Here is a 23459-nt window from a genome sequence, read left to right as displayed (position 1 = left end):
AAATCCACTGTTGTTGCCGTTGGTGTGCCAGTTCTAGAGAGGCGCTGATCTGTCCGCCTTCACACTCAGCACTGCACTCCCTTGGGGTACCAACAATATACATGCTGAATTGTGAAGGTGATTGTAAAAATATGAAACACAGACACAGACACAGACACAACACAGTGACACACACAAAATTACATTTTATTCATAAAAGAAAGTTATACAGTGACACTATTAGGAAATTAACCAACCCTAACTGCGCATGGATGCGCATTTAAAATCGGAATGAATGTTTCTTAACCTCATCCAGGCTGATATCATTAGCCCCCCCCCCCCTCAGTAATCACCTCAGTAGTTTATTATTGTAATTAAAAATGTCATTCCTGGCCAGGCACCTTGGCCGGTAGCCCGAGTCTGGCAGTGTGCCGCGGGTTCGACTCCCGATCCCGACGGCCTTTGCTGCATGTCACTCCTCCATCTCTCTCCCCCATTTCCTGTCAGCCTACTGTCTGTCCCTAAAAAAAAAGGCGAAAGCCAAAAAAAAAAAGTAATTCCTTTTCCCGATATACAGGCATGAGTTGAATCATATCATGGTTTGAACTTCCAAGCCCTAGCAGTGCCTTGGCGCAATAGGTCCACTCAATATTCCCACCAGTCGAGGCAGGCATCCTCCCGGGATGGGCATGTCCTATAGATGGTACAATGGTAAAAGTTCAATCAGGCGGCAACGATTGAAATTGCTATCAGCTTTCCTGCGTTGGGTGCATTTACTTCAGCCTGTGTTATCAGACAGTGTATGTTGGCATCTTCCTTGACATCAGCTGAGGTGATGCAATATAGACAACAACGAGTTTGATTTTGCGGGGCAGGAAATAGGGTCTAAACTGATCACTAAAAGTTAACTATATCAGGTCTGTGAGGCAGAGACACTCTGCATTAGAGATTGGCGAAGCAATTTCCATTTTTTAAAAGCTTATAAGAGTTAAGGCTGGCCCTGGCTTGCCTGCCGGGGACTATAGCCATTAGATATGCTACTATAGGCTTAGACTGCTGGGAGACTTCCTGTGACTCACTCTCTCCTGCTCCTTTCTCCCTTCCTTTCTCTAAGGCTAAGTTGGTAAGGAATGTCGGTAAACTCTAGCAGATGCAGCAGATGATATTATGTGGACGTAAAAATTATACGTTAGGTTTCCATGCATCAATGCCCCCACCTCAGTCTATTTTTGAGGAGTGCTGGCCCCTCCGATGTCTGGCTTTCGGAATTACTTCATGTGGTCTATGGACTTTTAATGTTTGTTTAGAGCACTTTAAACACATGTAGAGTACGCAGCCAAGTCTATGGACTTTTAATGTTTGTTTAGAGCACTTTGGTATGTTTGTTTTAGAGCACTTAAAAAAACATCACCAGGTGCCGCTTACTTCACACAAGTGTGATTTTTTAAATGTTTGTTTGGAGCACTTTAAAGGTTTCATGACATTCATTTGTCAGTGGATTTTCTGTGGTCTGGGATTTTTTTTGGTGTCTGTGAAGCCTTTTGTGCTGCAATAAAAACAGGCAAAGCAGTGAAAACAGTGACATCTGCTGGCAAATCCCGTCATGTACTGCATGGGATTTGCAGGCTGTGACATCACAGTCAACAGGAAAATCAGAACACTTGTTTGAGGCAGTAAACCCCAGACCACAGAAAATCTACTGATTGTTAAAAGTTCAGGTTTTTTGGGTGAAATTGTACGGAGCCCTGGAGTGGCCATGGTGAGAAAAATAATTTATCTCGACCGCGGTCGAGATATTATTATCTTGACCGGTCGAGATAAATTATTTTTATCTGTACAATTTATATCCGTACAATTGAGCTCAGAAAACCTAAAAAAGAAATAAGAAAAATTACAAAAACTTTTTTTTGTATCCCTTTAAACAGAGTGGCAGCCAAGTCTATGGGCTTTTAATATTTGAGCACTTTAACCGATTTAATTTGTGACCATGTGGGTTAAGTTTAAAGTAATAACACAGAGCCATCTAGAGAATGAGACACAACTAGAAAAAGTGCCCCTCGGGGCACAGGTCTCCACCAGGGCAGGTCAGGTTGTGGCCTCCTGGTGGCGCTATAATAGGCCAATGTGAAAAGGGTGCCATTTGTTCTTATGCCTTTGATGGCAATTGGATGATTTGAGGCATTTTGTTCCAAAAATGTGTTTTGCAAAATTCCACCTGTTGGTGGCCAATATGAAAAGGGTGGGATATATTCCTCAGCCTAGTAGGAAAGTGTGTGAAAGATTTCACGTAAATTGCACGCTGCGCTCATGAATTGAGGCTTCTTGTTCCAAACGGGCAAATCCTGCAAACTTTGAAAGCCAATGTTAGCCAATTAGGATGGAATATGAAATATCGGACAGATCCGTATTGAACACATGACTATAGAGATAGTGTGTAACGATTTGCATGATTTTTGGACAGAATCTGGAGGAGTAATATCAAAAAATTTGTTTTTCAAAAGTCGGCCTTCTGGTGGTGCTATAACTGCCGTTCTGGAAATTTTGGGGCAGAGGTTCATTGTTGGCATCCAGGGAGCCAACACACACACACGGACGGAGTGCAAAATATACTCTCTCCCCATGCCTTCGGCCTAGTGGAGACAATAAAGTGTAGGACTTTATATGTAGGCTTAATACAATATTATAATCACAACTCATGAGCTTCAACAACAGCCACAACAGACACACTGTAGATCCACATCAACATCTTCAATTCCAAGTGAACAACAGCCACAACAGACACACTATTCCCTCCAAATTTCTCAGAGACTCAGCCATCTCTATAGCTCCAGTCATCACCCACATAGTAAACCTCTCCATCAAACAGGGACAGGTCCCCCAAGATTTCAAACTGGCCAAAGTAACCCCCTTGCACAAGAAAGGGAGTAAATTAGACCCCGGCAACTACCGCCCTATTTCTATTCTTAGCTCCATCTCGAAAGTGATGGAAAAAATAGTCTATGAACAGGTTGAAAAGTATCTTGCCACTAATAAATTAATGTACGAGTTCCAATCTGGCTTCAGAACGTCCCACTCCACTGACACATGCCTTCTCTATTTGAGCGACCACATCAAACATGAGGTGGATGCTGGCAAATACTGCGGCATGGTCATGCTGGACCTCCAAAAGGCTTTTGACACCGTGAACCACTCCATACTGGTTAACAAGCTAAAGGCAATTGGTTTCGATAGCACATCAGTGAGCTGGATGCAATCCTACCTGGAGGGGAGAGAACAGATGGTGGAGGTGAATGGAACACTGTCCCCCCCCCTCCCAGTGAGCTGTGGCGTTCCACAAGGGAGCATACTAGGACCTTTACTGTTCCTAATATATGTTAACGACATGTCTTCAGCTTGTGACTGCAACTTGTTCCTGTTTGCAGATGACTCGGCACTGCTAGTCTCGGACAGGAACAAACTGCAGGTTGAAAAGGCCCTCAGCTCTGAACTCGGTAGAATCTGCACCTGGCTCGCTGATAACAAACTATCTTTACACCTGGGAAAAACTGAATCCATTCTCTTTGGCTCTAATAGTAATCTCAGCAAGGCAAATGGCTTCTTGGTTAGAGTGTAAAGATGAAATTACCTACCTAGGTTCCATCCTGGAGGCTAATCTTTCGGGTGATAAAATGGCCACCAACGTAATCAAAAAGGTCAACCATAGAACAAGATTCCTTTACAGGATCTCCTCACTGGTCAACAAAAACACCTTGAAGACCTTAACAGGAGCCCTTGTACAGGGTTTCTTTGACTATGCATGCACCTCCTGGTACCACAGCACCTCAAAGGCCCTTAAAACCAGGCTCCAGACTTCCCAAAACAAACTGGTCAGGCTCCTACTTGACCTCGCCCCCCGAACCCACCTCACCCCTGCCCACTTCGACAGGCTGGAATGGCTTAGGGTCGACGACAGAGTACAGCATCTTGCAATGGGTCTGGTCCACAAGATTCGATACACCACCAAGATACCCATGTACTAGATACTTCCTTAATGTTAACGAAGTCCACACCCACAACACCAGAGGGAGTGCAACGAACCATGTACAACCCAGATTCGGCACAAACAAGGGACTAAATTATTTTCGCTCCTATGCCACCAAAATGTGGAACGCCCTACCAACTGTTATTAAGACATGCGAATCCCTTGACTCCTTCAAAACCGCCTCAAAGGGCACCTACGGACGGCTGCAATTCGAAACTGGCCCCTGTAAAATCGGAGTCCCTCAAACACGAACGCAAGGACAACACAAGAGACGGTCGCGGCCACACAGCCAACTCAAGGTATGGCCACTGAGCCGACTTGGGGACCCAACGCAAGGACAACACAAGAGACGGTCACGGCCACACAGCCAACTCAAGGTACGGCCACGGAGCCGACTTGGGGACCCAACACAAGAGGCGGTGACGGCCACACAGCCAACTCAAGGTACGGCCACGGAGCCGACTTGGGGACCCAACGCAGCTCCTCCAAGGAAAACAAACAAATTAACGGAGCTGAACGTGAATCCCCCCCACCGCCCACCCCTTTTTTTCCCTCACTGTATATGTTTCTTTTCCCTTTTTACCTCCTTTATGATGAATTCCTGTTCTGTCTATATAGAAGTGTCTATTTGTACGTCTATTTGTACGTCTCTAAATGTTTTTGATGATTTGAACATGGTGGACCCTATTGGAAACAAGTGTAATGCTTAATTGGGTCGTCCACTCACAGTTAACAGCCTTTGTATTGAGTTTGTGCTTGAAATGTACTGTAATTCTGCAAACTGTTAATAAATTCTTCAATCAATCAATCAATCAATCATCTTCAATTCCAAGTGAACATGTGTTCTCACTACCGTCAACGGCAGATCAACATGCAGTGCATGTTGAGTTGAGCATGGTGGACCCTATTGGAAACATTAAAGATGGACGCCCAGACAGGATATGAGTCCAGCGTGTGCTGCATTGAAATCGGCTCGGCAGTCTGCGGTTGGCTCTGCGTCCAGCAGGAGGCAGTATATGGGTTACAAGCAGCAGCAGCAGCAAAGAAAGAATATAAAACAAGCTTCCTACTTTGAGCTTGACGTCATCAGTTGAGTAAATGATGGCCAGGGTCAAACTTTGGAACCCATGGATGAAGAGATAGAGCCCCCCTCTCCGTCTAGTTCATCCTCAGACGACGCCTCCAGCAGCATCTCCAGTCATCTCCATCCTCCATACATCTGGCATAACTGTATCCTGTCAAAACATACAGTAAGTACACAGCTTAATTCTAGAGACAGGTACAGTACAATCACTGAACATGTTTAATTTCCAGCCAGGCAAAGGTTTGTTTTATAGCCTATTTATAATTGTATCATTGACAAACAAATATTAAACAACAGAGCAACTTAGGGCTTTCAACAAAGTACTCAACTTGATCTGAAAATGTGTATTTTCAAATACTTTTAAACATAATGATATGGCTCAACAAACTCTATTGTGCAGGGTGATTTAAGGACATTTCTGAAATTGCGAGGATACAATTCTGATTAAATGGGTTAAACAAACCAGGCGCCACTCACACAAGTGTGATTCTTTTCATAGTTTCCAGCTTGCAAAAACTCCCTGCTGGCATTTGAAATGGGGAGATTAATTTGTATCGAGTACAATCGTGTCAATTAGGAAACGCACTCTGGAGCTGTCAGCAGCTCTCGTATTTACTAGGAAACTAGTAAAAAACATGTGATGTCTTTGCTTTGGCTTCAGATGAATACAAGCCATGAAAATGTCTTGTGAAGAAAATATTGGTACTTGCTTGATACTTGCGCAAGCAGAGCGCGCAAGTACTGTAATGGGCTCTGTATATGTCGGTGTGCGTATGTCGGTGTTGTCCGTCGGCCAATGGGGGACAACCATTCTTGATGACGTAACTAAGGTACGTGGGTAAGAATGGTGGTCTCTTATTGGCTGGTGATAGTGACGTCACGTAACTAAGGTACGCTTCAGGGTTGGTATAAGGACAATAACTTGTCTAAAGGAAGAACAGCCGTTTTAATAGACTAGTTAGTAGTTAGTAGCAGTACTTGCATGCTCTGCTTGCGCACAACTTGTGCGCATTTAGAATCGGAATTAATGTTTCTTAACCTCATCCAATTGTGCATTTCTAGTTCATTATGAATTGCTGCTCTGCATGCATATATTCCATCTTCCATTATTGACTGCTAGTGGTGTCAAAGTTCAAAATCTTGTGACGACTCAATAACAGTCTTTTTTACTAAAAAATTATGCCAGTTACTAGAAATGCTTATGCTTCTCCGGTTATGCATTCCTAACGGAAGTGTTGTCTTGCAGTTAACAATAGAGATCACACTATGATGTCTATAACATCACATGACTTCAGATTACTACTATGACGTCATATTGATGACATCAGTTGCCATATATGGGCATAAAACACAGGCACAGACAGAGCGACATATGAGATCCCCCTATATGGGCACCAAAGGCACAGACAGACAGACAGACAGACAGACAGACAGACAGACAGACAGACAGACAGACAGACAGATCAAGTTTGATGTTGACCGCTCAGATGGCATACTGTATGCGGTATGCGGGGGAACATGTGGATCCATTTGAAATGCAGATACGTAGCAAGAGGTTCTTATACAGCGACCGTGCCTATGACCGTTTTTACCTGATAGATGCATGACACAGGACAGGAGAAGAGTTGTTTGTAAACTACCGTTTGAGGTTATTGTGTACCACAGTATTGTGTTCAGAATTAAGTGTGAGACATGACAGAGAGAGAGAGAGAGGGGGGGGGGGGGGGGGGGGGGGGGGGTAACTAACAAACTGTGCTTCTAGAATAGTAGCAGTTTAGGATTAGGATAAGTGAGTGCATCCAAGAGAGAGAGAGCGTGTGGGGGACCAGGTGTCTCATCGTCCCTGATAACCCCTCAGCCCAGTACTCCCCCAGCCCCCCCCCCCCCCCCCCCCACACACACACACACACACACACACACACACACACACACACACACACACACACACACACACACACACACACACACACACACACACACACACACACACACACACACACACACACACCTCAGCCCCAGCTTCCACAGTTATTGTAAGATTTGGTAAGCTCGTCACAGCTAACCCAGCCCATCAGAGGACTGCAGGGGCTATTTGATACATGCAGGAGTCATGAATCACGCTCCACGGTGGGTGAGTGAGGGCTCTCTCTCTCCCTCCCCCCATTCATAATTCATCCTGCTTTCTCTGCCTCCCGCTCTTCTCTTTTTTTCATACCCCTTCCTCTTGTACTCCTCCTCCTCCTCCCCTTCCTCCTACTCCTCCTGTGCTTCCTCGGTGCTGCTCCTAACGCCACCGTCTATCCTCAACATCGTGTTCAGCACCGTCCATCCTCAGCATCCACGCCACAACTAAACCTGAAGCTATACCACTACACCCGTGCCCCCTCCATCCATATATTTGTGAAAGGGAAGAAAGAAAGAAAGAAAGAAAGAAAGAAAGAAAGAAAGAAAGAAAGAAAGAAAGAAAGAAAGAAAATGTCTCTTACAGAAGTTCCTGTCTTGGAACTTTTCTCGCCGAGCACAGCCTGAAATAGAGACGGGATGAAAAAATGTCACACGTCTTCTTGTTGTTTTCTTTTCTTTTTTTAAGGGGAGGCACATGCATCCGTGTGTGTGTGTGTGTGTGTTGTGTGTTGTGTGTGCGTGCGTGCGTGCGTGCGTGTGTGCGTGCGTGCGTGCGTGCGTGCGTGCGTGCGTGCGTGTCATGGTGGGTGGCGGCTGTGGCAGTTCTTTCTTGAACTGTGCTCTGCTACATCAAAAAGGAGATGGAAGGCAAAAGAAGAAAGCAAAAGAAAAACAACTTGATTGTCATGATGCATTAGGGGAATAGGCATATTAGCGGTTGTGAGAGGTAGGTGTGACATAAGATGTTATGGCCCCCATGCTCCCAACGTTCCCTGCCACACACACACACACACACACACACACACACACACACACACACACACACACACACACACACACACACACACACACACACACACACACACACACACACACACACACACACACACACACACACACACACACACACACACACACACACACACACACCTTCCATCCTCCCACCCACCGAGCATTAGGCACCTCTGACTGCACATGGAGACAAATGGGGAGGTTTAGAGTGTGAGTTCACTCTCTGGACTCTTGGTGGAGCTCAAAGGAAACCGGACAGCGGAGCTTGTGTCTGAGGGAGGCACAACGGATGATGATGCAGTATTAGACTGTGGTCTACCTTTTCCTCTGCGTTTCATAAACTGAGGGTGAATTGCAGGGAATCTGGTCACACAATTCACAGCATGCCTTCAGACTGAGGCTTGGTTTATACTTCATTACACGCGGTGTCGCATGCCACAAATGCCAATCTACAAGTCATCACAGCACGACACGATGTGAGCTTGCAAATCGGGCGTAACAATGCTGTGTGGTAATGGGCTGTGACAGGACAGGTTTCTGTTTTGTGCATATTAAAAGGACTCTGTCTGGACACTGAGCGATACAGAGCCAGTGCTGTCCAAAAAAACCTGCGAAGCTATGAAATATTGCATTCCCCTAAGGCTTATTTGTCTCTTAGTTCTCCTGGGATTGTTGTCTGGTAGCCGGTTGCAGCAGAATGTGTTCATATAGCCTCACACTGCTCTGTTTTCTGTCTTAGATGATGAAAGACTTTAAAGGAATAATAAGCCGAAAAGATGGGCAAACATATAGGTTTTATACTGTCGTGTTTCACGACTCAGAGGTCCAACAAAGGTGGAATATTTGATGCGTCCGTTTTATTGTTTCCTGGGTCAAGTGGAATGGAGTGGGATTCTACCTTTGCTGTCTCATTCAAAGCATTTCAACCTTAATACAGGCGTACAAAGAGAATTGTGGACAGAGCCTGGCTCAAAAATAGATACCTTGAAAATTCGAGCACAGCAACAGCATCCCTTTGCGTTCTGGACGGCTTCCCTCTTCTCTTTCAGCATTCATGTGGCTATAGTGGAGTCAAAGTATAGATACTCCTGGTCAAAAATTACTCCACAACAAGTTTTCAAATTTGGACTTAAGTTAAAGTACTCCTCCTCCAGTACATTTCCCTCGAATTCTAAGACATTTCCAACATTTCAAATATAGTGACAATAGCAGATCTACAGGCTCACAACATATCGCTTCACTATTTCACTATATTTGTAATAGGGCTGCATGGTGGATTCGTAATGTTATTTTCCCGTCCTAGAAAAGTAGGGGAGTCATAAGTAGACCTATTCAACAATACAAGTACTGTAGTTTATTTGCTAAGATGTGTACGACGTTTTAGGCATCCGACGTGTTAAAGAAGAGGACCTCAAAGTGCCATGTATTGCATGTTGTGCTTTAATATATTTTGATGGAATTTATTATATCGGGGTAAAATATACCCAATGTTAGTGATGGTGTTAGAATTTTCAACGTTGGTGTTCTGTGGTTAAGTGCAGTAGTAAGGTAAATGTACTTCATTACTGTCCACCACAGCAAATTCAGCATGCATGTGGCGTATGGAACACTGGAGAGTTGCTGCTGCAGAGGACGAGCAAGAGAGAGCAAGGAAGTAATAGTCAGGGGATATTAATACAATCTGGGAATACATTTCTTACCAAGAATTTTCTTCACCAATGTGTGTATAAAGGTGTCTACTAACATATCTCACATTGGTTTATATTCAACCACCCTAGGGGAATCTTTGACAGCTGCTGAAAGTTTGGGTACCATACAACCATTATAAGGCAAAATGTTCTAAATTTCATTATGCTTTAAGTAGCATGTTACGTGTCAAACTAGGGGGTTTTCATCATTCTGAATCCATTCCAAGCATTAGTTTTGCACGAAAAACACTCCTTGGGCTTAAAAAGGCCATAGCCGTCATCACAAATGTGATGAGGTCAGCACGTTTGTGACACAAGTGTCTATGGCCGTTTTTGCACGCGTCTCTGGCATGGTCGGGTATTTTCGGTTCAGGAGGTAGACCACCGAAGACCTCTAGCGAATCTTTATTTACTGTTGGGGTTAGTAGGACATGATACATGCACCCATGTATCATGTTTTGTGAACTCAGGTCAGGAAAGCATTTATGGCCATAGCTACGCCTACGCTTCATCAGTTTCAATTTACTGGGCCCTGCCTTAACTGACGTGCAGTACTTTTATAAGTGAGCAACTCGACATTAAGGCCAAAACGGAAGGTGCAAGGTGTATTACAATTCTCAATAATCTCTATACGCAAGTACATTTAGATTGATATACGCATATAACAGGCCAGGCCATGGATAACGAACAATAGGAAGAAAGGGTTATTGTTGCAGTGCATGGATAATAGAAAAGAAAGAACGAGGCTATTGTTTGTGGTAAACACACTCCTTCTAGGCCAACAGGGATAATTAACAATAACAGAAAAGGCCTATTGCTTCTGGTAAATGCTCCTACCAGGCCATTTAAATGTGACTGCTGTGATAATGGACCATATCTGGGTTTCACAGTAACAGCTAGGTGAACTTTGCACATACATCTGTTGATTAAAACACCTCCAGCATGATGCACGTGATTACCCAGCTGCTACCTGTTATTGGAATTCAATTAGACAGCACCCTGGCAATGCATTGTGTTCCTATTACACAGAAAACAAAGGTCTTGCAGGTCACTATACTGTTGATACGAAGTGTTTCACTGGGAACAAAGACTGAATAGTAGTTAGAATATAAAGAGCCAAAGGGGCATCAATAGCATCGTGGTATAAGAACCGTGTTCCAAAAATAAACAAATGAGCCCAGAGATTGTATGGATATGAAGCATCAACTGACGGTGAAAAGGGTAATAATTAATCCAAAGAGTAATATAATAAATCACCCACCTATAGTACAAAATGCCTAAAAATGTCAGGCCTAAAAATGACCTAAAGACAACGTCTCCCATTACCCAGTGTCTGGATCATGGCACTATGCAGTACCTTCACACATAATCAGCGTCACGTTGTGTTGCACTGGATGTATTATTTCTGAGGGAGGGTAGTGTTCTCAGTTATCATTGTTTCATCAAACTAAATAATAACACGTCACACACTGATAGCTACTGTCACAAAAACTGCATCTTTCGAATACTCAATTGCCAGGAGGAACAATGCCAAAGGATTGCGTTTTGAAGCACCCAGAAGAACCGTCTACTCGATTTGGACACCAAAATTTGGTGTCCAAAATGCGGAAGTGCAAACGAGCGCTCAATGTTAAAGCCCAGCTGCACGGGGTTTCCTCGTCATAACTCCACAGGTCCGCCTGCAGTCCCCACTCTTACCACTAGGGCCGAACGCCTCAACGTTGGAGAGCCTCACTGTGGGCTTGCGTCATTGAGGTCAGTGGTCACGCAATATTTTTGAGCCTATCCGTTCAAAATGTACATTGAACATCCAAATCTCTCCCCGTTCTCTCTATTTGGATGTATTGTACTGTACATGTGCTGCAATGCAAGTTGTAAGTGTCGGTGACACTGGGTTCTTTTAACTTCAATCACGTCTTTATTTTGAAATGTATTTGTTTATTTACGTTATTTTTTGTTTACTTTATTTTGAAACTTCCGGTATGTTTGGGTTACTTTTGTATTGAAACTTCCTGTTACCGCACTGCACTTAGCTGAGGCCTGCTAGCCTCACATAGCCTGGTTAATAAACCAGACCGAATCAGCCGTTGGCAAAAAAAATTGCCTACCAGCGGATTACGGTCTGGCGAGGCTCAGTAGCACGCCTCTTTCCTACAACCGAGAACAGGTCGGACTAATCGGGACACGGTATGCAATATGGGCGGGCTTTGGTACAGTGACGTTCAATGCTTGAGACTTTTGACTGACAGTAGCTCTGACCAATTGCGTCAAAGAGAAAATGTTTGAACCCGCCCCCCGGGAAATGAAATCCAAGTGGAGCCAGCCCAGACTAATATACCGCGACAGTGTTGTGTGATATTAGTCTGGCTTATTAGCCAGGCTAAGCCTCACACACATCACACACACTGAGTCAGAGAGGGGTAGAGACACACACCAGCGTTTGTTTGCAGTTGCATACCAGCGTGTCTGTTATACAACGTAACAAGGTATGAAATGTTTGTAAGACGCAGTTTTAGTGAACAGTTGACTGAAGGTGTTCTATTGTCTATGTCTACAGTACCTGTCACGCCATGTTGTGACCATTGATGTGACTGTTTGATGTGCGCCCCAAAGTTCAAGTTGGTTCTGCAGTTAGCACCCTCGATAGGCGGAGTGAGGTACAATATTGTTTCTTTGTTTGTTTCAATTGGGGTTTCATTCATGATTTACCTAATATGTAATTGTATTTTCTTTGGGTATTTCGTTTTGGTTTCTGGTGTATTTGGTTATTGTGTAATATGCATTTGCTTTGGTACCCATTTGTCTTACTTTGAAATTGAGTTATTGTATCACTGCATTAATTATAATTGACGGTAACTTAACCATTTTATTGTTTGTACTACTGAAGCAATGAATTTAATGCACAGATTTTATTATGTGAAACTATGAAATGTATATGATTCTAAAAGTATTTATTTATTCTATTATAGTTTTCACGGTGTTGGAACAAAATAAATACACCCGTCGAGACCATCCATCTTTGTCATCATTTCAACAATCGAGGGCCGCTACACAAGTCAACCGCTAATATTTACAGGCTCTGACCGGTTTGATCTGATTTAATTTGCTCAATGGACTTACTCTGGAAATGTGTGCACTCTAATCAATTACTCCGATAGGTCAGTAGACAGTAGACACCTTGCTGCCTCCAGCCAGCAAATGCTAATCCCCTAATTTGATGATGATGAGGCATTATTAATTAATCGCCTTTATCAATGTTCTCTTTCTTTCTCTCTCTCTCTCTCTCTCTCTCTCTTTCTTTCTTTCTTTCTTAATTTCTTTCTTTCTTTCTTTCCTTCCATCTACCCACACTGACACCCTACCCTCCGTGTCTGTCCTAATTTGTCCCTCCAATTCCCAAAATTTCACAATCATCTCTCTCCAACTTCTCTTTCTCTGCTTCTTTTTATGGAGATGGTGAACCATTAGGGAGATGATTCTCCTACTACAGACTTCACAGTGAGCTCTGCCAGAGAGAGAGAGAGAGAGAGAGAGAGAGAGAGAGAGAGAGACGCCGCTTCAGTCTGAGAGAGATGTTCCGCGTGAATGGTCTCTTTGGGTGGGAGGGATCACACTTCTCACCACCCATTAAGGCATCCTAAAAAGCACTTGTGGGGTTGGAGAAAGATGGGTCACACTTTCCACACAGCCCTGTGGTGGTGCAGTGTGCCCACCACCATCTCAAGAACTATACAGCAGTGGTTGCCAAACTGTTTCATGTCAAGGACCCCCAAATTAACACTCATTAGACCTGGGACCCACAATAGAAAATATATGCCAAGGACCCCCATTTGAAAAGATATGCCAGGGACCCCATAACAGAAGATTTAGTGATTTTCAACCCGTTTAAATTCAAGGACCCCCAGTTTTACATGCAATAGTCTACGGACCCCCATTTAATGGCATTTCTAGCTCTGGGACCCTCCATTTATATTGTAAAATCAATGTTAATTTAACTCTGAGAGTGGTTCCATTTGTACACTCTCAGAGTTACAGACCCATAAGGGTCCGTTCCAAACTATAATTTAGCTGGGGACCCCCTGGAACTCCCTCAAGGACCCGTGGGGGTCCCCGGACCCCACTTTGGGAACCTCTGCTATACAGACTGCAAAACTATAGGCAACTATAATGAGAACATTCTCTCATTACATGCGTAAACAACAACAACCCCTGGCGCCTGTCAGAAGCACTAAAAGTTCTGGTCAGTCTATACAATTGTCTGGCTTCGGTCGCGTTGCGAAAAACACTCTTCCTCACTTGTGCAGTAAGACAATTTCACCACATTTAATGAATGCAATCATATCGGGTATAACAAGGCAGCACTGGAGGTCCTTAATTCCCCATGCATAAGGAGAGCTCCCCTTAGGGAGGACCATGTAGGGAGTTCACAATCAGGACAGAGGACGTCATGAAGGTGGAGTCACATCCAAAACAAAGTAAAAGTTTAAGGCGAAGCCCAACTGTATAATATTCTGAACATGGATTCTGCCATTGATTCCCCCGGTGGAATGTACCCTCAGAGCTACAGGTGGCACCTGGCTCTTGCTGGTAAACGATAGAGCAATAGTATCCAAAATCCAATGGGAGGGGTGTTGCTTAGTAATGGGCTTACCACTGTGAAGTTTTACCCATGAAACAAACAACCTCCTCAGATGACATAGTCCTCGCAATGTATGCGTCTGTTGTTCCTGAGATAGGAGATTGAAGGCTTAGAAGCCTCCAATTCCACAGGAACACACCCCATAAGGGGATTTATTTGGGGGTGGGGTTAAAGCTGGTTTAGGATTAAGAATCACCCTACAATAGTCATCTGCAAATTCCATGTGCTTTGGGTGCACTTAAGAGGGCCTGCAGATATGTGCTTGGCCATAGCCAAAGCCAGGAGCAATGCTGCCTTGTGAGACAGCACCTTCATCTCCATTTATCCTAAAGACTAAGGTCCTCATTCACAACGGCGTTTACGCTCATACCGTTACGTAACGTGAGCGGAGCGTGAGCGGACAGGCATTTACGTGGATTCCCACATTACGTGGGAATTCATGAACTTCAACGTGAACTTGACGGTGACGTCGGATGGTCGGAATCTCCGCTAAAAGCTGCGCCACCTCAGAGGGTAGTGTACGGCTAGCGTAGATTTATTCTGAAGGCTTTAGTCTTCTGAATCAATTAAAAGTCCCCAAACCTCAGATACATGCATTCTAGAGGCATATTGGTCAAGTTAACCTATGATCCTATACAGAAACTGCCCCGCAAGCTCGACACCTTTTTATTTATTTATTAGGATATTTCTAGCATGCTCACTCTCAGAAGCCTCTCTCAAAATAAAAAATAAATAAAAAATGTGCCGCTAATCAGGACCAGCTTGTTCTAAGTGATCAATGGCACTATATAAGGACCCCGGGGAGCAGCATAAAACCTGTGTGACTGAACAATCAACAATATGGCTGATTTATTGCTGCTAGATGATTTGGCCAACCGAGCTATGCGGAGAGAACGCATCTTCAGAGACCGGGCTAATTTTTTTGAGGAGGATGACGAGTGGCTCCGGTGCCGCTTTCGGTTGCCAAGGCACTGTTTGGTCGAGCTGTGCGATGCACTGGAGCCAGAGCTGACCAGACAAACAAACAGGTACGGAAAATGGTTTCAATTGAATTATTTTTGCCCAGATTTAGACCTATGCCATGCAGCAGTTATTTGTTTACAATGCATTATATAAAATAAATGAAGCCTGTTGCCGTTATTAATTATTATTATTATTATAGGTCACATCCCATCCCTGCACATGTGCAGGTTTTCTGCACGTTAGGATTCCTGGCCACTGGATCCTTTCAACGACTAGTAGCCGATAGATCCGGGATCTCTCAGTCATCCCTCAGCCGCACGCTCCCCAAGGTGCTGGATGGCATCATCCGCCACATGGTTCCAAAATACATCTCATTCCCCTACAATGCTGAACAACAGCGACCAATAAAACAGGACTTTCATTTCACTGCAGGATTTCCAAACGTCATCGGGGCAATAGACCCATGTGCGCATCAGGGCACCTGTGGAACCATACCCATTTTTAAATAGAAAAGGCTACCATTCCATCAACGTGCAGTTGATTTGTGACGCACAAATTATTTTTTTAAATGCAGTTGCCCGTTGGGGGGGCGGCAGCCATGACTCCTTCATCCTGCAAAACAGCAGTGTGGGCATGCGTCTCGCACAGGGGGCTGCTGGAGACGCATGGCTCATTGGTGAGTGTTTTTTCAATTGTATATATTTAGTGCCATTCCCCCTCACTTGGCTCATGGACATTAAATTGACAGAATTGTATGGCTAACCATATCTATCTCTATACCAGGTGATAAAGGATATGCCGTGGCAACATGGCTCATGACGCCACTTTTCACGCCCGAGACCCAACAAGAGCAGGCATATAATGACTGCCATGTCAGAACCCGTGCAGTTGTGGAGCGTGCCATCGGGAGGCTGAAGGTCCGCTGGCTATGCCTGGACACGGCAGGAGGGAAGCTCCTCTACAAGCCCGATAAGGTATTTTTCAAAAAACCACACACACACACACACACACACACACACACACACACACACACACACACACACACACACACACACACACACACACACACACACACACACAAGACCATCATGAGCTGAAAACGGTAGGCATTAAGGCATGCTATAACAGAACAGGTTTTGTTCAGTCTATTAATTTGTTCCCATCTATAGGTTTGCAAGATCACGATGGCCTGCTGCGCGCTCCACAACATCGCCGAACGGCATGGTGTGCCCCTTCCAGAGGGACTGGCACTGCCCCCACCTGCAGACATGCCGGTGGACCCACCCATTGGCGCAGAGGCCAACAGGCCAGGACTGGCCCTGCGCCGACAACTGATCGCTCGTTTTTGAAGTAAGGATGAATATAGTTTAATTTAATTTATCATTTTACTTGATGTTTTTCGACCCTCTAATTCAGTTAGTTTTAAATAGTTTAGCGGATTTGATATAGCCAGTTTGTTTCTTGATCACATGGTAATAGTTACACAATACAGTTTCATATCGGTTGTTTTCGTTGTACATTTTTTTTTCCTTCAGTTTGTTACTTCGTTAGTTTTAGTTCACTATATAATAACCTTGAAGAATAGACACATGAAGCAAATTCAACATTTCGTTTAATGATTTTATTCATTTCTCCTGCAGGCTATGGCTTCGAGGGCTGTGGCGATCCTGCCCAGAATCCCCACACCCTCCTCCATGACAGAGGCGACCCTTTCCACCGCCCTCACACCCTCCTCCACGACAGAGGCGACCCTCTCCACCGCCCTCAGCAAATGCCCCTGGTTCTGCAAGACCTCGGCTGATATAACTTCCACCCGGGCGTCCCGGTCAGCCACGGGGGCAGGCTCCGAGGCTCGCCTAACTCTGGTTCTTGCAGAACCAGGAGCATAAGCCGAGGTAGAGGGCACCTCATCGTTGTCTGGTGGAGGCCTGCGAGCAGCAGGGGCAGAGCCGGCGGTGGTGGTGGAGCACTGAGGCCGAGGCTGAGCGGATGGCCCGGCTGCAGCAGAGGCCTGGGAGGTGGTGGTGGTGGTGGTGGTGGTGGAGCGCTGAGCCCGAGGCTGAGCGGATGGCCCGGCTGCAGCCGAGGCCTGGGAGGTGGTGGTGGTGGTCGAGGACAGCGTGCGGCACCGAGCTGCCTGCGAGGTGGTGGAGGCACTGGAGCGCCGCGAGGACGCGGACGCCACGGAAGCAGCATCATCATCTGTTAAAAAAAAATGAAGATTATCATTTGATGTGCCTTTTTCCCCCATTAAAAATCAGTTACAATTATTTATTGTGCCTTTTTCCTTATTTAACAACATCGTATATTTTATCTACATTTAGTTATGGAGCAATGCTGCTTGAATCGAGTGTGTGGAGCCTGTGTTGTGCTCAATATCAAAGGAGAAGCAGGACAGTTCAAGTCTATAATGTGTTGATTAAATGCAAGCCTATAGGCCTAATAGTTTAAATACCATCAGATGCGTCCAGCTGGAGATCCAAATCCAGCGCATCGGTGTCCATCCCCACCGCGCCTTCTATGCCGTACAACGACACCTCTCCTATAAGAATTGTGTATTGTTTAATGTAGGCATATATAAAAGAAACAACAATCATGCACAAATGTAACGGTATATGGATATAAAAAAGTAGACTGGTACCAATTATGGCACGGATTCGCTCGTCCAGGTACCTGCGTACCTGTGGTACACACAGCTCTTTGAATTGCACGGCAAAACAACGTTGCGTGATCGGACGGAATTTCCCGCATCAGTTTACGCTTCCGTTCCGCTTCCGTTACACTCTTGCGTATTTCTCCTTTGTGAATGAGGACCTAAGGGAGTTAATCTAATGTCAAAGGTATGTCCCATGAGACTTGGTAACTGGGCAAAGGCACCATGTTCCCTTCATAAAACAGACAGGTGGCAACCAACATGGCAGGCCAATATGGCCAAATAAATTTCAACTATGAAGCCTCCTTCAGTGTAACCAGTGGCACTGGATCAAGGAAGCTTTGAGAAGGAAAGGAAATGGTCACGTGACTGGGCTACGCCATGACACTTTCATGGGAGCCAAAACTCACACCGGAAGTTCAATGAATACATGGCAGTGAATGGAGCCGGCTGGACAGCTCATAACAATTATTTATTCAGCTATTTATGAACAATTGAGACCTTTGTCATATAATTGGTTCAGGAATATAAATGAAGACATAGCCCAGGTTGTTTTTAATCACTTGCTTTTCAATTTGCACAGAGTTCACAGTATATAATTGTATTTGAGGATCTAAACAGCAGCAGGTATCGTTTCTGGCTAGGAGGTATCGCGAGATTTGACTGACAGACAGGAAACGGTGGGAATTCTTGCGATACTTTGTACGTTCAGAAAGGTGCTTTGTGCTCTTTAGATAGCATACCTCTATAACATTACACAGTGTACACATCGAAAAGCAACACAGCAGACAATAATGTGTTACATGTCTTCTGTTATTTTCCAGAAGCGATTACTTTACAAAAGGTCTCAGTCATTCAGAAATAGTGTTTGTTCATGAGCTGGTCACTGAGCTCTCATTGACTCCAGTGCATTCTGCAACTTCTGGGTGTAGTTTGGCTCCCATGAAAGCATCCATGAAAGTGGCATGGCGCAGCCCAGTTACGTGACCATTTCCTTTCCTTCTCAAAGCTTCCTTGCTCTGCATCAGGAAGTAGGGCAGCCGTCTTTGAATCCGAAGGTTCCGAGTTCGATTCCAGACTCCTCCAGGCTAAGTGTCCTGAAGAGCAGGTTGGTGTCTTGCATGGTTTCCTCTGCCATCGATGTGTTAATGGGTGAATGAGAAGTACATTGTAATGTAAAAAATATATAAATGCAGTCCGTTATTTTCAGCATGCGACACCATTGTACAACGGAGCATATAAACATTAGACAAACTGCAGGAGTCTGAATGACCCCTGAACGGTGGTGTGCCACTGTGCCACAGACCTATACCGCAAAGATAAAAAATGCAAAGTAGTTCATAGTATAAAGACTTAACATTAAATAAACATGAAACAAGAAAACATGAACAGCGGAGCCACAGTCAGCGCCATGCCACTCCGTTGACACTGCACTTGTGGTACTGAAGTAGAGCCCTGCAAAGAACTTCTGTTAAGCTTTTCAACGCACGCACACACGCACCAACACGCAAGTGGGACACAAACCCATGGGCAAGCGCTTGCACATCATCACAATAAACAATGCCAGACAATATGAGTACTGTATTTCAGTAGGAACTAGGGATGAGCGATAGATCGGCAAATACATCGGTATCGGCCGATGATAGTTGTTCAATTGGCATCGCTCCGATGTTAGAATTGGAACACTGCCCACAACACAGCGCTCACATGGAACAGTAAATTAACGGGAACTGCCCATAGATCCGAAGTCCCGTTAGTCCGAACATGCATTAAGGTTGGCGAACATGACACGGCACCAAATTAACAGCTACACGTTAAAAGTAAAACCAACTATACTTACTACTGAAGAGAGGAGAAACAACAATTCACCATTTTTGTGTCAGAAGAAACTAAAGTATTCATCGACTGAAATGCTGGGTATTATTTGTTTGTTTGTTTGGCAAAAGAGATGTAGAACACACAATTTAAGCTTGGGTTTAAAAACACTCAATATGCAAAATTCACCCTTTGTCAGCCTTCTGATTGGTCCCTGAGTAACTAAACCGCAGGCTCTTTCTGCCTTGTTCTGCCCTGGTTCCGCCTTGTTTATGTTGAATTTGGTAAAACATATTTTTTGGAAAAAACTAAAAACAAACATGATATTCCCAGTCACAATGCTGCACCTGTGATGTTCCTTTTTACTGACACCAAATTTAAAATAACAACAGAATATCAATACGAAGCAACTGAAAAACCTGTTATTTCAATGGTAGTGGATGGAGAGAAAGGATTTTTGTCCAACCACGAAACGGCAACCAACGGGTGCGAAGGGGTGCACAACCACTGGCGGGACTTAACAAAGGGTGAATTACATGCTGCCTCAGCCGTCTTTGTTTTAACTCTGGGAACATAATAGTTGTTCCTGGACCGTCCTGGACGACATGTAAACATCTAACAATCATCAATTCAATAAGGCATCTCATTTCATATTTCATATTTATTTGACTATTATATTTAATGTTTCATCCTGCACTCATGGTGCTGTGACACTGCTCCAATCCACATTAGACTATTAAAGCCCTGCTCCTGAATATTTTGTGTTGTAACCTGTGTGGGAACTCGATCACATTGCCTCCTGCAAGCATCTGCTACAATTATGGCACAATATGCATTGTAAAATATAGCAACATTTGATGTACGGCTGGCATATTAAGTTGTATGCATAATGTACTCCATCAGAAATGTGGAGGAGGGTGATTTAAAGATGGATGGATGATCGTATCGTTATTTTTGTACTTTTTTCTGTATTGTAGGTGTCTATGGAGTTAACATTACAGTAATAGACCCCCAGCCCCCAGGTGTGGTTAGAATATTGAAATATGTCTTCCTTGTGTATTTTTGGTTTCTTCCTGACAACTGAAAGCCTTTGAGTCAAAATACCCAATCGAAATGACAGTGATATAGTGACATCGCAATATTATCACAAAACCGGAGAGACATAACACAATAAAGCTAATGTATGAGGTGTCGGAATCAGTGTGTTCAGTCTGTCTGCAGCTGGATGAATATAAGTGATATGATATGATATAGTACTTTATTGTCAGTTCACACAGAAATGTGTCTTGCAACCCAGCAGAACACATATAGACACATTTCACATAACACAAAGAACAAGACAATTTACATACATAAAGACATGAAGACAAGAGCAATGTCCACCGCCTAGATTACCCCATGGCTACTACAACTCCTGATTAAGCCTCAAAGTCGACTGATGGACAAAGGACCTCTTTAGTCTGACCTTATTGTATGCTGCTACACCATATCTCCTTCCTGAAGGTAGCAACCTATATTCTCCATACAACACACATTAGAGGTGATATTCCTTGCTAACCTTAGGATGCTGTTATCATACGTGGATGTACAGTATAACATTTCTGAAGCGGTTGTCCAACAATCTTTGAACAAATGTGTACCACAGACGAAAAACAGTCTAAGTCCAAATTTCAGACTGACCCCTCCACGAAAAGGCCTCGTTGTCCTGAACCCTTATCTATCATTTATATATTATGGATCAATAGTGTGGACTTAGACTGTTATTCGTCTGTGGTACTTCAGTTGTTGCAGCAGTTGTGACTTTAGGGCTGCAGACAAACATCCATACCAGGTGTGAAACCTAAACTACTAACACGACCAAAGCCGAGTAAACAGGAACATTGTGGTGAATGAATGAGAGAATGAGAGAGAGGGAAATCAATCTGGATTGTAATGGAACCCCCCCTGGTCTTAAATACCCTTGGGAGACTAGCCAGGTGCTCCCAGTTGCACTGATTAAGCCCACCCACCGGGGACCTACATCACACACACACACACACACACACACACACACACACACACACACACACACACACACACACACACACACACACACACACACACACACACACACACACACACACACACACACACACACACACACACACACACAGCAGGAGGGCTGTCACACTGTGATAGAAATCTCCCAAAGGGCACCCACAGGGGGCCATTTTCCGATACCCCAAAGTGAAGCACTGCAGCACGAGCAGACTATTAGCAGCATGGGCAGCAGCTACTGTATCTGTGCAACCTCATTTTGTCTTAGCCTCCTCGCCGTGGAGTCAGTCCCCAACAGGCGCCCTGGGATTACATGCATTTGTCAGGACAGGAGCATGAGCGTATAATGTAAGCCCATGTGGTTCTCAAACTTGTGTACACAAGTGTACTAAATAACTAATGGAACCATAATGGGCCCGTCCATTTGGTTTGATGTGCACACTCTCAGTGTCAGACCTGTTAATTCTTTCTTTCCCAAGTCCGTATATATACGTACGTCGACTCTAGGTGGCGTCATATCCCAAGTCCGTATACGTACCCCAACGTCTATATAATGGTTGATGCCTACGGAAGCATTTAACATTGGTCCGGTTCCCATAGCAACGCCCCACCGTTCCAACTATGGGATTGCATATATATTCTCAGTGAACATCAGTGGAAGGGAGGATTTTCAAACAGTCATAACTCTTCTTCTAAAATCGCTGTCCTTGGTGGATTTTCTGCCATCCACATTTCGGATTTAATTTGTGCCTTTGTACCGCGATGCTGGCGCCATGTTAAAGCTTCTGACGAGAGGTAAGGAGCGTGTGTGTGTTTCCAATGCTGTTCCAACTCTGTAGCGAGTGTGTGTGTGTGGGGGGAGTGAACGTATATGGCCCCTGGAGCTGGTGTTTATGCTAACAGCTAGCCACAATTATAGAGTTAAGGGTCCATTTGGAAGCCCCCTCAAAGAACCCAGAGGGTCCAGGTCTAGCCTCACTTTGAGTGCAGAGTAGATTTACAGTTTTGATTGAAATGTAAACAGCACGTGGTACAGTCAGACATTAAGCAATTTTGACCTGAGATCAGATTCTAAAAATGTCTTCTACATCCTGACAGTTTTCTGAAAAAGCTATGTTTCTATGTCAGTCGTTCTTCGATTTTTCAAAAATAGCAGATCTACAAGCTCGTAGCGCGCCACTCGGTGGCGCGCTATGAGCTTGTAGATCTGCTATTTTTCAATAGCTAAAGTATAACAGAATGCTTGAAACACCAAAATGGGTTAAGCAATTGTAATTATTTTTTTCATTGTGATCTATTCTATGTATGTTCAATGTAGGCTAATGAATAAATAAATAATAATCGCAAGACATGGCCAAAGCATTTCCGGGGGTCCCCAGCCAAAAACGTTGAGAACCACCTGTTGTAATCATCCAGAATCTATTTCAAAATGTTACGCAATGAGCACTTCTCAATTGGATCACTTGCTCACTTTTGTTTCTGCACGATACATTATTACTTGCGCGAGCAGAGCGTGCAAGTATTGTGGTCGTGCTGGTACGAATGCATATATGCTCGGAGGTATCTATACTGATGTTGATGGTGACGTAATTAAGATATGTTTCAATGTCGGGTTATAACTGGCTGTCGATGGTGACATAATTAGGATATTTAATTCAAACTTT

At 44.2% G+C, this 23459-nt stretch overlaps 1 long non-coding RNA gene across 1 annotated transcript in view; it reads right to left on the bottom strand.

Moving 5' to 3' along the window:
* Positions 1–348: 348 nt before the first annotated feature.
* LOC306913087 overlaps positions 349–23459 on the bottom strand; it is a 98489-nt gene continuing 75378 nt past the window's right edge. The window contains exons 3-4 of the long non-coding RNA XR_013788476.1: positions 5071–5235; positions 349–500 (exon numbers count right to left, since the gene is read on the bottom strand). This is a non-coding gene — a long non-coding RNA (uncharacterized lncRNA). The remainder of the gene's footprint in view (positions 501–5070; positions 5236–23459) is intronic.

The sequence above is a fragment of the Electrona antarctica genome, assembly GCF_951216825.1.
Source record: "Electrona antarctica genome assembly, chromosome: 20".
Classification (NCBI taxonomy): Eukaryota; Metazoa; Chordata; class Actinopteri; order Myctophiformes; family Myctophidae; genus Electrona; species Electrona antarctica.
This window is presented reverse-complemented; position numbering and strand designations above follow the sequence as displayed.